Below are 18,221 nucleotides of genomic sequence, written 5' to 3' on the forward strand. Positions count from 1 at the left end.
AAACCCCGTAATGGTAGCTTGTCTGAAAAAAGCAGTTAGCAAAGGGGGCTCATGATAACAATAACAAATAGTTATTTAAGTAAATAAAAGAAAAATGCTGAAATAATTACAATATCGTAGAAGATCACTAAACTACTACATGGCAAAAGTGAAATTTGATACTTATTGATCAAATATTGTCTAAAAGTGTGTTTGAAGTTATGTAGAGAGTTTGTGGACTTTATATGGAAAGGTATGTCATTCCAAACTCTTGCTCCAGAAAAAGAAACAGCAAACTGGCCTGAATTTGTCATAATGATTGCATGATATGGACGTAGGTTTTGAAGTTGACAATTTTTAGTATTATAGTCATGACAACTGACACTGAAGTAATCTGATAATGTATGTGGTGAATGCTTGTGAATTAAGCTGTGAACGAAGGTACCGCGAAGGAATTTATGGAGTTTAAAAACATCGAGAATATTAAGTTGAGTGAAACAAGGTGCTGAGTGGTCTGTAGTTGATTTGAACATCATCGTGCGAACAATCATTTTCTGGGCTGCTAAGATACAGTTTAAGCGTGTAGAGTACGTACTTCCCAAGACTTCTAGGCCGTAGCTGATGTGGGGAAGTATAAATGCATTGTACAAAGTAACAAAATGTGTAAAGATAAAATGGATCTGAGTCTGTACAAAATTCCACATTTCTTCCGAATAATCTTATTTATCTTATCAATATGTTCAGACCAAGAGAGATGCTTATCCAACAAAATACCCACAAAAGGGGCAACATCAACCTCTCTGATTTGCTCGTCATGGATGCATGAATGTGAACAGAACCCGAGACATTCAGTTTCTTACGTCGGCCTCTAAATATAATAAAATTTGTCTTACTCCTATTTATTGTCAGTTTGTTTGAATCACACCACAATTGTATATCGTTTAAGTAAGATAATACAGCAGTAAGGTCTAACCCTAGACCACATAGCTGTGATATCGCAGCGGTACTTGTGGCGTGTATCGAACGCGATCGGGTCATTGAGGTCATCGGACTGTGGCGATGACCTCAATGACCCGATCGCGTTCGATACACGCCACAAGTACCGATGCGATATCACAGCTATAGACCACACTGTCTTTCAAAATCTGTCAAAAAATGGTGTCACAGAATAAAGGTTTCATTTGAGGATTTCAACCTCAATCCATGTTGGTGTCTAACAAATCACCAACAAAAGAGTTGAAATTAGTAGAATTTAGTTTGAAATTTCTGTCACGGATTACTCCGTGTAACACATTTGTATACTTCTGAAACAAAAAAAGAACGTCAATTGATTGTAAAGTTTGCAAGGAGATAGATACCCTCGAACACAGATTTTTACTGTAGCAACTTTCTAAAGCTGCCTGGAACAGTATGGAATGTATCCTTAGTAAACTTTGAAAACGCCAATGTATAAAAAAGAAAAAGACATTGTACTTTACTGTTGTCTGAAGAATTTTTCTCAAGATGATGAAAATTTGTTAATTTTCTTATACTGATCGTAAATGGAATATCACAAATATCAGGCAAATGGGAGAAAAATTCAATCGGTGGTCTACTAAAATACGAGCTTACTTGCAGAACTAAATACAGATTTTACTCTGAAATGTACAATTATCCGACGAAATTTAACATTCCTATTATAAATATAATTGAGGTGGTATTTGGAAACTTAACTTGATCTTTAATGCAAATATTTGTTTTTGAAGTATGTATTTAAATGAAGATTAAAAAAGTCATGAATATGCCCCGATACAGATGAACGGACAGAGCCGGTGGTCAATTCTCTAACATCAAAAAAAATGTGTTCGAACTTTTCTTAAAGTCTCAAACAGGAAATAAAGTATTTTAATGTAAGGACGTACCATTTACCAGTACTACAAGAAATTGACATGAAGGCAAACTCTTACACAGTTTACAACTCTAACTTTTCCAATTACCGTTACCTAAAGCGCAGACACGTTTTGCATCTATGCACCAATCCTTATTTAAACTGCTTGGAAATACTCGTTTTAACACTATCCTATGTCTACAATGTTCAGAGACTTATTTGTATTAGCTTGACGCCGTCAGCGATAAATAAATACACAACCGTACATTCATCGTCTTTTGAGGGATATGGGCGTGAATTATTTGTAAGGCCACTCTGGTCCTGGAAACGCTACCCCTTATTTCGATGGCAACAGAAGTGAATATTTGACCCGCAATGCCTTTTATTTTATCAACAAGCTTTGCCTACTTTAGTCATGTGAAGCTCACGCGAAACTCTGAATCATACATATCAATGGCCCAGTGCAAGAGAGTCGTAACCAGTGTTTTGGTCTAAATTGAATTTGTTCAGTAATGTGAAATGCCTCTTTTGTGAAAATGTGAGTAAAAAGTCATTATAACTCATGTTGCCATAGGGACGTAACTTGAGTTACGCCCCTTTAGCACGAGAAAGTCAGTGTACTAAGGGCCTAACTACATACTTACGCCTATTTTGCACGGCTAAAATGCAGAAACATTAAAATGTAAAAATATCGTATAATCAGGATGCTATTCATGAATATTTCATCGAAAACAGAAAATTGATCTGTGTATAAAGGAAGTAAGATATGATAAGTTACGCCCTATAAAAGGCCGTAACTCATGACGTACTTCCTTCTTTGCTCAAAATGCTAGTCCAAGACAGGAGTAACTCCACACTTTTTTAATGAACATAAAAATAATTTCATAATGATATCATTTATTTATGAAATTTTATATATAACGTCACTCTTTACCAACAAAACCATTTAATTACAAACAAATTTAATTTTAGAGTTAGAGGCATTTTAAATCTTTGTTCCCCTCTAATTCGTGTTTTTCTTTTGAAAAAGTGAGTTACGCCCCTCTAGTACTGGGCTATCTATATGTCATATGAGGAGATATCATGAAATTTATGTTTTCAGGTAATATTGAGAAAGTCAATATCTGGAGCTTTTAGCTTGACAGATAACGTTCAAGTAGAAGTTCTTCGATACATTTGGCACTGAAATTGTGCTTATTCGGGGTCAAACGTGATGTCAGAGTCAAACGCATTGGTCAGGATCTACTTTTATCGACATTTTCCCTGTAAAAAAAACTTACTTTAGGCGAAAAAGGAGTTTGAAAAGCTCGACAATGTGTACAGCCTTGCCACGCTAGAGGACCCATCCCGACCTGTCTGATTGCACTGGATGCTGATTTTGCTCTTCAGCTGACGAAATTTTACAATATTCGCACTGCCGATGTTTGCAAGCTTAACCCAATGTTCAACCTATCCGTTACGTTACGCTCTGGTCGCAGAAGATATAAAAACTAACCAAGGACAATTATGAAATTCATTTGTGCCCCAGTTACACTGTACTCCATACAACTATATCCACATTTAAATTTTTAAATTCACACAATGTCACCCTGTTCTATCTTTCTTGCATTGCAAACTTCAGACTGTTGCTACCCGTTACAATTTTAGTGTTGCCGTAAGTGTTGATTATGCATTACATTCCAGTAAATAATGATGGCGTGTTGTGTACTTTGGTTATCTCAGAGATTCAAAAAAATACTCGCGAATGTCAAAATGTCGCGATTTGCATACAGCGCCTGGACGATCATGGAATTTGCTTCTCAACGGTTGCAAAAAGGGCAAAATTTGTATCGCATCGGTGACAATGCTTAATAAGTAAACATATTATGGCCTCGGAGCCTTATCTCCAACGCTTTACAAATCATGTTGCAATCATGTGAAGCGGCAAAATACGGAGAAGCTACACAATCCATCGATTGCACGGAGAAAATGCCAGCCTTCTTTTTGACAATAATTCGTTGATTGAAATCCAAATATAAATATCGGATCATTAAGCTATGGATATAGTCGTCGGAACTGCGCCTGTGCGAGTTTCTTGTTTACAAAAAATGCATTTCGTGTACGATATCAAGATGCACCTCATCATCATAGCTGCAACATTTAAATTATACGATGATAGATTATGACAGACATATTTTAACTGTCATCAATCACCATTGTGCCTTGGATACATTGTTGCCATGGGTCGTATGGGTCCCATACGACCTTTGAGCGCAGTTCCGACGACTATATCGCATTAAGCTATGGCAATTATATAGGCAGTATACATAGAAACTTGTAAAAATATCATGCCTGATTTTGCTAACAACCTGCGAAATGCACTTGTCGACGCATCTTTATCCGTGTACATTATTTAATTCAAATGCCTTGTGAAGTACAATGGTGGAAGAAGTGCCAACTGCGTTTTGGCAATATATTCATGTATTATTTCTTGCATTTGTACACCGAGTAGCCCTTCACGGTGACTTTGTGCTTCTCAACAATGTCCTTTTCATCTCCCTGGTGCAACCTCCCTAGCAGATTCCTCTCGGCGTCGATCGGGTGGTTTTTCTCTCTCAGCGTGATCCCCTCAGGGCAGTCCTTGTAGTAGTAGCAGTAGCTTTCGTCCTTCCTTGACACAAACCCGTAGACGTCGACTGTCTCACATATACTCATCATCAGAAAGATGCCTTCAAAGAGAAAATACTCTGTTAAAATTAACGTTGAAGGGGAGACTGTGTTGAAAACTGTTACTTGCAGCAATGCATTTAGGTTCGCAGTCGCCGTATCAGGAATTCTATAAGCATTTAATATTCTTTCCAGTGTTTGTAAAATAAGTGACATGGTATCTGTCTGCCTGTCTCTGTCTGCCTGTCTCTGTCTTTCCCCTCCCTCCCCCTCCCCCAGGCTCCCTCAACACATTACTTTGTATTTCATATGACCACCGTATCGATACACGAATACTAATATCGTCGTTTTAAAAAGTCTTCCGTACATGTATATATGCTAAATATGTCAATAATAGAGTTCTCACGTTCTGTTCTCATCAACGCATGTCAGAAAGGTAGCAAGACTGTCTGGTTGTGATGTAAAAGGGTTGAAGTCGATAGCAGGGGCGAGGCGGTGTTTACTGTACAAATATTATATCTCTGTCCACCTAGTTAAGTACCAGTATGTCTAGGCTTGTATATCTGTCTGTCGGAGTTTCTCGCTGTCAGCACGTACCTACAGAACCAGATGACAGGGGAATTGCGTTCAATTCTTCAGTTGTGAATTCTTGCACAACATCCCACAGTTTCCATATGGTTTCAAGTCGCAGCATGTGAATCGGCAAGAAAGGATACTTGTAGTACCACTTGACGTATTGACAAAAGACCGATTTTCCGTCTCTGTACCACTGACATTAGAACACAAGAGGTATAGATAGATGTCATGAAGGGAGATTAACCATGCATAGACTTCTTGTCGGCGTTTAACCAAACCTAACCCCAACCTGATTATAACTGATCAATATGAAATAGTTGTATGAAGAATAGGTTCAAAAATGGCAGTTACAGCCTACTATCTTAACTGTGCAAATGTATAACATGGCTGCAATGCAAAACACGACTATTACAAAAGGTCAAAAGAGAATATGTAATAATGAGAGGGACAGAAAGACAGGCAGAGGGACAAGAGGCGAAGACAGAGGGACAGAGAGGATTCATGTACCGAAACCATCCTGCCTTCTGGAAGTCTTAATAGACGAATATTTTCGGAAAGCTCTTTTATTAAGCTATAGGAATCAGTTTGTCTGCAATCATGTTAAATATTTGTGGTCATTGTCATGGAAACCATGGTGTTATTTCGAGGTAAAGGGTCATATTATAGCATTCAATAATATGTATTGAGTATTTTAATTTGATTCGCGGTATTTTTGTACATTTCACTGATGTAATATTAAGCACAAACTCCACCAATTGTAATAACTATTACCATATACGTCATGCCTGTATTGCCATACCCCATTCTTTAGAGAGTAGTGATATAAACCCGCATTTTAACATGTTGAAATACGAATCACATTTTCACTGTGACCGTAACTACTTACAGCCAGGCGTACGCATTGCGTTTTTGTTTTTACATAGCTTAGAGAACGTCAGTTATACTTCAGCACTAGTCAAAATATCGTTGGTTGCTTTCATTTTGGCCATTGCCGTTAAGAGCAAGCACAATTTAACAACAACAAAACTTGTGTGTATTGCGACCGATACGTGTTATCGTTCGCGAACATTGTTTTTATTTCGTCCCCTCTACTGAAGAGAACAGTGGCGATCTACAGTACATCTCAACAGAACCACTGTACAACGATTTTCATGATAGCGAGTTTTGATATCCGTATATTGAATTACAGCTGCCGATGATCAGCAACAAAATTCAAACCGCACCTTTTAAAATACCCTTTTTAAAATACACTACAGAAAATTGCAAATTTCCTCTATTCCCGATTATTACAGTAACTCATCAGTCGTTACGGTAGTGATAATGGTGTTCCGTTTAGGTTCAGTGTTACAGAATCCCAAATTTCAAACATCATAGTTTTGAATGTTATCTTCACATTTGACCGATATTTTTGGTAGCATGCTCTTACCCTTAAAGTCTATCGGTACTTGAATTTTACCTTTACCTTTGCCCTAAAATAACGCCATACTTTGTCATAACAACAGCTCCTCACGATCACGCTTACCATTAGTATCATGGCTAGCAGCTAGATTCCAATAGCTATAAAGAAAAACTATTCAAAAAATACTCATCTGTAAATTTCCTGAGAAGGCTGGAGGATTTTGGTACCTGGCACGTTTGACTGTAATCAACGAAATTTGGTTTGAGTGATAAGCGTAGCCTGGCGTGTCAACAGGGTTTGCATCATCTAATGTCCTCACTGTTACCTTGTACATGTTCGCATTGTAAGGCCCCTCTCTCCACGAAACTAAAGGCAAGTACTCTCCAGTGATGCTCATCTCTTCCACGAATTTCGATTCAAAGACCACCCTATTGTTGACGACTCGAAGTGTTGTCTTGTTTCCGACATCCTTCTCGTACCCTTTTGTCGGTGCGTAGTTGAAACGAAGAACCGCTTCGTGTGCATCTACATTTGCGTTAAACAGGAAAAAAGTTTTGTGTGGACGTGTAAACATACAATGTGGAACTTTGAGAGGCCGTTTTTTACTCACAGTGATTGCATACAACTAGAGCTTTTTCAGTGTGATTTTCGCCGTTGGTATACATCGAATTTGGCAACAGGGTGTTTTCTTAATTTCATTGTTTAACGGTTGCGGTAAAGCTCTTAAGCCAGGGTTTTTTATCGTTAGACAGGGACATGATGCAATCGACTGAGAGTCATCCCTGAGCACTGAATTCCAACTAAAGTATATTTTTGTTGCTTGTTAGAATATTTGACGGGAGAAGAAGGGTGAGATTTTTCTTTCGCAAACCGATGAAAGAGTACCGCCAATAAATAATTAAACAGAACTACTAGGGATACAGAAAAAAACCAGAGGGTTCACATGTCTCGTTCTGTAATGTTAGAGCGTCAGGTCGAGGCCATTTTGAACTTAGCGACGGTTACTGGGTGGTTCGTGTGTACATGGGTACTGGTATATATAATTTTGTGGTGCCAGATCAATTGACCCTCCAAGGATAACGAAACTGACAAATCCATAATTGAAGTTGAACGCTAATTCTGTTCCATAAATTTGTCAGGCATTTGACAAATATAGAAAATTGGTACATGTTATGATGTTAACACATTAAATGAAGCTGTTATAATCGAGGCAACCATTTTAATTTCCTCTGTCAATCACATTGAACTTTTCAACTGAACTAAATTTGATGACTATTATCAATTTACGTCTGTTTTTCATCGTTCATGAACTTGATTCTTCTTCATGCAAACGTCAAATACAATTACAGTGATATTTTGTGCACTAATCATCAGGGCAGTGGAATGTCTGTTTTTCAATTTCTAATTTTCTACCCAATACTTGGTAAGGAATTTTGAAAAAAAGTCGAATTGATGTGGAATAATGAAATTTGCATTAAATGTGAGAAATGTATCGGCCAATGTAAAGTTATACAATCTAAAATTTGAATAAGCATATTTTTTGATTGATTGATTGATTGATTTATTTAGCACGTAAAAAATAACCATACAGTACAACAAGAAAAAAGACAAAGACAGAAGTGCTGGGATAATACAGAAAAGTTAAAAGCTTCAACTTAAGCATAGATGTACAACTGGCCATTTTAATTGGTAAAATGTCGCATGTGAGCTTCTAATATTAACGTTTGGGTCTGTCCTAAAAAAGAAACTGTCTAGGTGCTGTTAAAGTTTAGCTTCTTTCACTCGGCAGTAAATGCATTGAAATATGTATTCTTACGAATATGCCAAACAGCGGAATAAATAACATCATACAAAGCCCATTGTTATCTCTCACACACGCGCAGTTTACATAACAACATCATCAACAACATGAATGCCATGACAGTTAGCTTGATATCTTTTCTTCGATGTTCATCACGAGTAAGAACCTCTGAAGTTAGTTGAAAACTACAATTTAATACTACTGGACAAAAAAATAAAATACCGATTTCATTGCCGAGCCTACTTCTCTTCAGAGTTGCACTTGTCATTACGACAGCACAGGTCTTATATTTGGACTTTGTAGAATTCCATGGAAAAAGCGGTGATTCAGGGAATATCCTACCGATTCCAAGTTCATGGAACGGAGAATCATTCGGTCCAACAAATGATATCGGTACTTTTTCTTTGAATCTGCAAATAATTTCCTCGGCTGAGGCATCAACCTTTCCCCGAGGGCGATGTTTGTAACGCGGTGGTTCTTCTTTCGATTTGTCGAACCGCTTGTTGTAATCCTGCAATGTAATACTAAGCTGCTCATCTTCCATGTGAAACAGGCCTACGTGTCTTTTATTGGAGAAGGCTTCGTCAGAGTTAGAATAAAGTCTATTCTGTTGGGTTTTATATCTTCGAAGTCTGCCACCGGCAATGTGATGTATTTGGCAGACTTGCTTCGTGGGTACCATAGTAGAGTTGACCGGTTCCAAATGATTACCTCAATCGCACAGCATTCCACTGCAACGGACCAATGCCGGACTAGTACTGTTGATACGCTCAACAACGCTACACAGCCTATGAAAACATATTTTCGGCAGTAGCGACTGGAAAATCTATTTGTGGACATAATTGTCGAAACTGACAATTTCCTAGGAAGACTGAAGCCCGCGTCTTTTCCTGCAGGGTAGTTCACACTCACAATGTAGGGTGAGTGCGCTTTAAGCACATCTGAAGTTCAGTCATGCATGACCTTTTGACCGAATGGTTTTGTTACCATGGCGTTTTGTCTTAAAGTATGTCATCAAGGTACTACTCGCCCAGAACCATAAACTTCCAACTTTTGTGCTGACGTTTCCTTCAGGCAACTTCAACCAATATTCACTGAAAATCCAAAGTTAAAATGAATGGACATCTCCCTAACTGTGGTACTAGAGAAACAAATAATGTGAAGTTTACCTATATTTGAATATTTCAGTAAATGATCAATTGCTCACTGTTAGGAGGGTGTCAGTATTAACAAATGCCACGGGACTTTGGAGATTTATGTACCAAAAGTCATGTAAAATATTTATCTTATTATTTAATAATGCAACAAAGGTGTGAACTCCATATGTGGTCCATTTACTAACAGGCTAAATAGAAACGAGACTGGTTGCTGTTAAGCTGAAATGAAGATAGGTCAGGTACGTGTAAGCTTTATCTTTCACTTTAATTAACCGTTAATGACAGGGATATGAAACAAACAGTGAAGCAAACTGTGACCATGTAATATGTATATTTATGAAATCATACTATGAAAATGAAAATAAATGAATTTATCTACAGTTTGTGTAATGCTGTAGAACTGTTTCTGATTACTCAGGAACAGAGCCCAGGCTATATGAAGTGAATATTCCAGTAGTTAAACTCACAAGGGAGCAATTTACGCTAAACCACTCGACAAAATAGCCGAAGCTTGGACCTTTCGTTAAAGTTGATAATATCATCCCTTGAGTGTGAATTCCACTGCAAAATAAGATGAGATTTAGTGTTCATTCTGGTCTTGCATATACACCAATGTACAATAAGACTGAGAGAATTGTAACACGTTAACTACTAGGCTATCTAACACAGGCCTGTTTGAATAAACATTTCAATTGGTATCGTGGAATGTGACCTTATAATACCTTCTTACAAGGTTATGGGAAACTAAACAAGCGCATGGAAAAATACACATATTGTACTGTACTTAAACCACCAGCTTGCTCTGTCAAAGTGTTGGCGCAAAAATATTTATTGGAGCATAATTTATTCACAATGACAGTTTTATGGATTTGAATACCTTCATAGTGTCAACATAGAAACAACATAAACATGCACTATGAATTTTACCTGTCAAAAAGAGGCGGAAAACGTCAACAATCGCTAATGTCTACCTTTAGAATTGCACTTTATTTATTCTTGAAACAACCTATGGAATTGTAAATCGTTTGTTGATCTTTGAATATTTGGGGAAAAAGTAGACAGCCAGAGAGGTTATTTTCATATGTTATCCATTGATAACAAGTCATCGTGGATTACACAGTCCCCACTTGTTATTAATGGTTACTTTGACTACAAGTCCTCAAAGAGGACAGTGTGCTAATTAATCACAATACAGATGGGGCTTAATGGTCGGAAATGGGTTAGTAGTACAGTCATGGTTCACCTGTTGAATTGAACAAGTGATATCTGAAGACAGTATTGATGGCAAATAGCAATAGTAATGCCAGTGACAGCCATACAAAACTAAATACCTCGGTGGCATTGGATGATTCAATCTGCCACATGCAATCTTGTATGAAATTCGTTTTCAAAATTATGACCATAGTACAAGCAGCGTACGATAACTTACTGTCAATATACAAAGAAAATATTGCCATCTATAAGCTCGGCGTCGCCGACAGCGTAGCTAAACAAAAAGTAGCAATGCATTTGTGGGACAATAAATTTGCATTGAGTTTTTGCAAGGTACCAAATATCAGGCAATCTGGCTTGAGGTTTTAGTTGGAACATTTTGACAGAGTTGGCTTTTTTATCTCATTTGAATGTTTTGATACAAACATGTTTGTTTGAACAAGTTCACATGTCCAGTCTGTGACGCATCAACACATCAAATATTGAGATGGTAGCAAGCTAATGTGGGCTAACTCTCAGTGAAAATATGTGCATCTTCAATGGTGATTGGTGGCCATAGTGCATCATAATAATGAAACAAATAATTCAGCACATGTATGACATGGATTAGTGTTCTTGTACCAACTTTAAATGAAATCGATTGAGACATGTCTGAGTTACGTCCCGGGTATGAAAATCATTTCAAAACGGCCTCAAGGCAGCCGTATTGGATGGTATAACGAAACAAATTCATGTGCATATGTATGATATAGGTCGATGTCCTTGTACCAACATTGACTAAAATCGGTTGAGATATATCTGAGTTAGGGCTCTGGACATGAATGAAATAGCGACAATGTCGCTGAAGCATAACTGACTATGATTGAAGGTGCATTTAAGTGTAACGATTTACAACAAAGTGATCTGACGTAATGTGAGAGCCAGCCCAATCCAAAGCCTATCATGCCTATTGTCCAAGCACAACCCAAATTCCAACACCTAAGTACCCAGGTCCTGTATACTTCCTAGTATCAATTACTTTGCATGTGAAAATTCTTATTTTTAAACACAAAGTCTCCGGATATAAAAACCACACGAACATCTCTCGTCTAAATGTAAATTTGATTACGCAGCGGTACTGTGGCTTATCGATCATGCTCGGGTCAAGGGTCAGCGCCATAGAACCGTTGCCACCCCATAGACAGACAGACAGACAGACAGACAGACAGACAGACAGACAGACAGACAGACAGACAGACAGATAGACAGATAGATAGATAGATAGATAGATAGATAGATAGATAGATAGATAGATAGATAGATAGATAGATAGATAGATAGATAGATAGATAGATAGATAGATAGATAGATAGATAGATGAATGGATGGATGGATGGATGGATGGATGGATGGATGGATGGATGGATGGACGGGCGGGCGGGCGGACGGACGAACAGACAGACAGACAGACAGACAGACAGACAGACAGATAGATAGATAGGTATTTATCTACCTATCTATCCACACTAGTCTACAAACGCATCTGATGCCTATAGCACCACTGACTAAATCAGTTATGCTAAAAAAATCCTTACAAAATGGCTGCCAGGCTACCATATTTGATGGTATCGTGACACAAATCAACTTGTATGACATCGGCCAATGTTCTTGTACAAATCTTTGAATAATATTGGTTGAAATATGTATGAGTTATGGCTCCGGACATGACAAAATCCTAACAAAATGTCCGCCAAGCGGCCAAATTTGATCGTATCGTGAAACAAATCAACTTGCATATTTATGAAATAGGTATCTAGTCTTGTACCAACTTTGAAAGAAATCGGTTCGCACATGTCTAAAAAATGCCTGATGACGGACACACGGACGGAAGTGCGGACATGACCAAAACCACTAGTCCCCCGGACGATGTCTGTCTTGCCGCGAGAGAACTGTACCTCAACTAAATGGTTTGGGGACTTTGTCTCTCCGTTCCGTGTTGACATCAACATATCTTGTAATTCCTCAGACTTGTTTTTAATTCATCGCTATCGAATCTGCAGTAAATTTTACTTTATTCAGCGTAACGTAAGCTCGTGCTATCAAGAGGGGGGTGGAAAGGGGGGGGAGGGCGGCAAAGACTCACACCGAAACTAACAATGTTCAAAGCACAGCACAGCAAGCAGTATAAATCTTCGGCGTTTTATTTCAGCTTCTTTCATTTTTTTTTCAGTTTGAGAAGGTTGTTAGTTTTACCACATTTCACCGGAACGAAGCCTGTTCAATTAATACGCATAAAAAAGAGATTTAAGAAAACCGGTCAACTATTCAACGGTAATTCAAGCTGTCGACAAGTAGATTTAGATGTCTCTTTTGTCCTTTGACCTCATTGATCGTCTCTGCTGACCGCGTCGTCACAAGAGAGATACAAATGATTTATTCCGTTTGACAATGTCTGTCTGCGCTTGTCGTACTTATAAAAGTGCATAGCATGACCTTTATACATGCAGATATTGTTACTATGGATTTTATCAATGTGCCATCACGCTATTTCCAGGTACCTTGCACTATATCCAGGTACCTCGCTAAGAGACTGACATATTTAACTTTAATTTTTTTCGCAAACCGTTCTCTGAAAATCAAAAGTAAGAATTAATGGTGTCATGGCACATCTTTTACAGGGAGAACAAATGAACAGAATTTACATTAAAACCAGCCTTGATTCCTATCCTATCTACACGTGGTAATTAAACTTCTGAAAAAAAAACAATTGACCGCGCCAAAACCAAGAGGATGAAACATCAGTATACATGCTTGAAAAGTCCACCCAAGAAGCATACCAGTAGAATAAAGAGTGAAATTTTAAAGTTTTTGAATGTCCATTGCCGAGACGAATTTCACTTTATTTATGATCATACTTATAATGTGTAAATAAACGCTATGAGTTATGAATATGCACCGATACAGAGGTGTTAGCCAAGCGGAAGGTCAATAATGAACATCAACATAACTGTGTCAGAACGAGTCTTACGGCCTCGAAACGGAAAACGAACGATTTCGCTGTATCGATCTGTCATTTAAGACAGTAATGTTACGTGACAGCCAAACCCTTACACATTTTACACATCCAAATTTTCCAATTTTTGCATCCATGTAAGCATCATTATGTAAACTGCTGCGAAATACCAGCAGCTTAACATCCAAGAGCATAAACGTACGAGAAAAGACTCATTTGTACTATCTTGACGCCTTCGACGATATAGAAATACACAAAAACCTGCCCTTATGGTCTTGGACAGACAAGGGAGTGGAACACTTTGAAGGTCACTGAAGGGCCCAAGGAACGAAATATTTGGTCTGCAATATCTTGTCTTTGCGTAAATCAAGCTTTGCCAACTTTAGTCACGTAAAGCAAATGTGAAATGCTGAATCACACAGGCATAAACTTATTAAAAAGTGGACTCCTTCGTATTTAAAAAAAATAGTACATGACAACGGCTCCTCTAGTACTTCTTTCACAACATCATCATGTCACAAAAAGTAAGCGTTGGGTTTTCCAGTGAAGGGAAATCAATATCGTGACAAGTTTAAGGTGACCTAATGGCCTTCAGAGTCTCCGAAGGTCATGGTGTCCTTCAGCGAAACAATTAAGCATGATCACAAAAGGCTGGAAACTCTATGTGAGCATGGAAGAACCTAAACGTTAAGTCAGTTGATGTGAACTCGATGGAAAGTCAACTTCAGAATCTCTTTTCATGTATACTCGAACTGTTTAAGTCGGATCTTTGATAGACAAAATGATATCATCGTTTGACTTGAACACACATAGGCTAGATAGCTCTAGAGAATCAAAGTAGAAATATCAACAAAATTTATCAGTTACGCTGACGTGCATGCCGCTAAATTCAATGAATGAACGCTTTGTTCCCGCAGCAGAAATAAATTCATCCACAATTGATCAACGGTAGTGAAGAGCTCACAAAATATGACGAAAAGTGCTGTGGCGGTGCAATGGTCAAAATGGTAGCATGCAAGTGTAGATTTACTTGAGTGAGTTAATAAGAATGAAAGACATTGGGGCTGGCTCACCTTAGTCTGACAGTGGTTGTACAGCTGCCGTTCAATATTTCAAGCAGAAAATGAGTCACAGATTACCCACTCAATGCCAGTTTGCTGGTTCATCGGTGGGTCATCAGTCTGAATATAGGGCAAGGACCTTTGGAAAGAGAAGTGTAGCGTCGTCAAATTATGTAAATATACATGTTATCTCCACAGTCAGATAGGTGCAATATGAGGTGTGAAATTCACAAGTAGTCAATTTAGACAAAATAGTAAATACATTCCCTGTTAACTAAAAAGAGCACGTTGGTGTGATCTTTTTTGCTCTTTGAATTTGCATAAGATAGTGACAAGTCTATGAAACAGACAGTGTGTGCGAAATGTGACCTCATACGTAATCTGAGAAATCATGAATGAAAACGAAAATGAGGAAATATACTACAGTTTTAAAAAGTTAAGTTTACGAGGCTAAAGGGGCTCATATACAATATATAGAGGTATATATTCCTACCCCACCACACACAAACATGCACTTTCACACATTCACACACATTATGTAAAACATCAATAACTACAATCTTAATCGCAAACACACCACAGAGGGCGCTGAACTGCATTCAAAATATGGGACAGTACATGACTGGCACAGAAAAATATCAAACCGAAGATTACGTGCCACGGCAATATAAAAAGAAGAATATGTCGATAATTTCTGATGATCGTTATATGAATATTGTCACTCTCCTCGGTTGTTGACATATATTTAATCTAGTTCTATATAAAAACGTCGGCTGCATGGTGTGTAGACTTGGCTAGAATACACCTTGCGTACGTTATAACGATTACGGTAGCTTGAAACCCGATAAATTATTTCAACAGCTGATATGACCCTGGTAAGGTCATCTACTTGTAAGGTCGTTTGTACGCCTCCTACATAACAACAGTAAATCGATGCATTCCAGGGGTTTCATTGAGAGCCGGCAGCCGGCGAAATTGACTGGTTACTCTCACGATTTCGCCCGCTACTTTTTTGGAAAATTTGGACTCTTTCATCGCTAAAATGGTTCAAACAAGTATCACAAGCTGCGTAATCAAACTATTCAACCGGTTTCATGTGAAACGAAGTTCAGTAGACGAGCGACTACGATTGCCGTATGGCATGTCGGAATTGCAACGGCCGATTCTACCTCTGCTACTGCAATTGCTGACTCCTATGTGGTGACCTTTATATCCGCCAATGAAAACATGCGTACTACACATCTGTCGGCCCTAATAAGCTCAATTCAAAATGACCGATCAAGGGAAGAAATGAGCGCAACGTCAAGTTTCGCTGTACGATCTTGGGTTTTTAAAGCGCACTAAGGAACAAGAGAAGGATAATTACGTGGATTTAAACTGTTTTTGGAGGCATTGGCCTAATGTTTTTACACGAAAAAAAACTTAAAGAACTAAAAATTTATTAGTTCGAATTTTAGTAGGCCGACGTGCCTTGCAGTGCCCAATGCATGGAGCACTGCCATAGGCGTCAATGTGTACGTCTATATAACCAACCGGAGGTATTATACGCATTGCTTTTCGGTCTATTCATGTCAACAGAGGGGAATCCTCCATCCCCCTGGCTCGATAAAACACTGAATAATATCGTCTACAATACCAAATTTATATAATTAATAATTAATTGAATTATTATAGTTTTCTCCTAAAAGCATAGAGGATCTGAACAAACCGATTTTCATATCGTACTGTTACATTAAGGTTCTTACTTTGCTGAGCAATATTGTCAAATTATTTCTAGATTTTACTTTTCTTTGTTCAAAATATAGTCAAAATTACCACATTTTATCATTTTAATATGAATTGTCATATGTAATCTACGAAGAAAATTCCTTATATGATATATGAACACAAATTGTCCTTGAACACGGCTGACAATACTCCTGAAAATACTAGAATTTCAAGTGACTTTGAGCTGTAAAAGTAAATTTTTTAGCTTATTTTCCAGGGTTTCCGGCCTTCGGCCGGGAGGGGGGAACCCCCTTCAGGACCCTACCCCCCCCCCCCCCCGGACGCCCGCCTCGCGGTCGTGGCAGCTGCAAGATACTTACTTTGTTAATTTGGCCCCCTACTTCATAACTTAGTGAAACCCCTGAATTTGTTAGTGGAATAAGAACCCGCATTTCATAGACTTGGCATGATTGAAATACCGGACAATAAACGGGCCACCCAATGAGAGGGGCATAATTATGACCATATCTACATACGTTAATCCCCTTAATGGTTGAAGTAGGTGAACATTGACTTTAAAACATGGTAACCATGTGAATATATTATGGATATCTTTAAATAGCATATTTAAACGTGACTTCTCCATCTAAACCGATCATCACCAGCACACGGCCGTATTCCATCGCTCTAAATTTTGGTATGTTATTGATACAAAAAACAGACTGCTGTGTGCGGCTACTAACTTTTTGCGATTTCTGTTCACATGTGGAGTACACGCCCTACTTGTACTTCCATGCTAGTAGCCTATTTCAAAGGAAACATTGTATCGCACAACATAATTATTTTAATTGAATTCTATATAGGATGATTAACAATATGGATTGGGGTTTATTGAATTGACAAAACATTCTATCGGCACTCTTGTCTGCCACATTTTCAGCTACTAATTGGAAGTTACGTCACTATAAGAATCTCCAGTGTTTGCCATCTCTGGCAAGGCCTATATTGTATATGTCAGCACAAACCAGGACACCGCTTCGAATACTCCTCGGATTTTAAAGAACCAGGCCAGTAGCTGTACTTTTCGATGATTTTTAACTACTTTTGTTTTTAATACCAAGTACAACTTCATGTTCTGCTCCTAAAAGAAAGGTTGAAATACACAGTATTCAGCTTTCAGTCTGCACATGCGTAAACTGCATCATTATTGTTGACAAGTTAATTCATTATGTATAATGCATTACGTATGATGCATGAATCATGCATAAATTCAATTATTTTGAATTGTACTTTTGTGCATGATCTTTTACTTTAAAACAAGTGATGCCATTTTTATTTACCATTGTGTCAGTACAAAGCAATCATATTAAAAATTTCAAACAATAAATCAATAACTTCTTTGCATGTTGGATTTTCGTTGATAGCAATACAAATTTCATTTATGCTAAATGGCGACATCCGGATAACCAATTATATTGATACTTTGGGGTCAATATCGTGTTTCATTCCATAACCTTTGCAAAAACGCATGTTTCGTAAAACTATCGGTATTTTGTATTAATCCACAGTTACTGCTTAAATCAACATGTATAAAGTACCGACCGAGTCCTGGTCTATAATATGTAATGTATAAGCACAGTCTCTTGTGGATATAGGTTAACGGCGAAGGTCCCTTTAACAGCCATTTTCATTACAGGGTCCTCGCCGTGTACAAATCCACAAACGACTGTGTGTCTGTAGGAGCATGGGACATGGCAACCTCAGAACAATTAGCTTTGAAGAACGAAGTACGGTTTGCAGAGCAATGTACCATCTAAGACTACA

At 38.0% G+C, this 18,221-nt stretch overlaps 1 long non-coding RNA gene across 1 annotated transcript; it reads right to left on the reverse strand.

Annotated features, from left to right (window-relative positions):
- Window positions 1-2,783: 2,783 nt before the first annotated feature.
- On the reverse strand, window positions 2,784-14,839 carry LOC139136128 (uncharacterized). The gene is made up of 3 exons (XR_011553116.1): window positions 14,703-14,839; window positions 5,090-5,261; window positions 2,784-4,554 (listed from the first exon to the last, which is right to left on the reverse strand). It is a non-coding gene; the product is annotated as an uncharacterized lncRNA (long non-coding RNA).
- Window positions 14,840-18,221: the final 3,382 nt, after the last annotated feature.

This window comes from Ptychodera flava, chromosome 7, assembly GCF_041260155.1.
Source record: "Ptychodera flava strain L36383 chromosome 7, AS_Pfla_20210202, whole genome shotgun sequence".
Taxonomy (NCBI): Eukaryota; Metazoa; Hemichordata; class Enteropneusta; family Ptychoderidae; genus Ptychodera; species Ptychodera flava.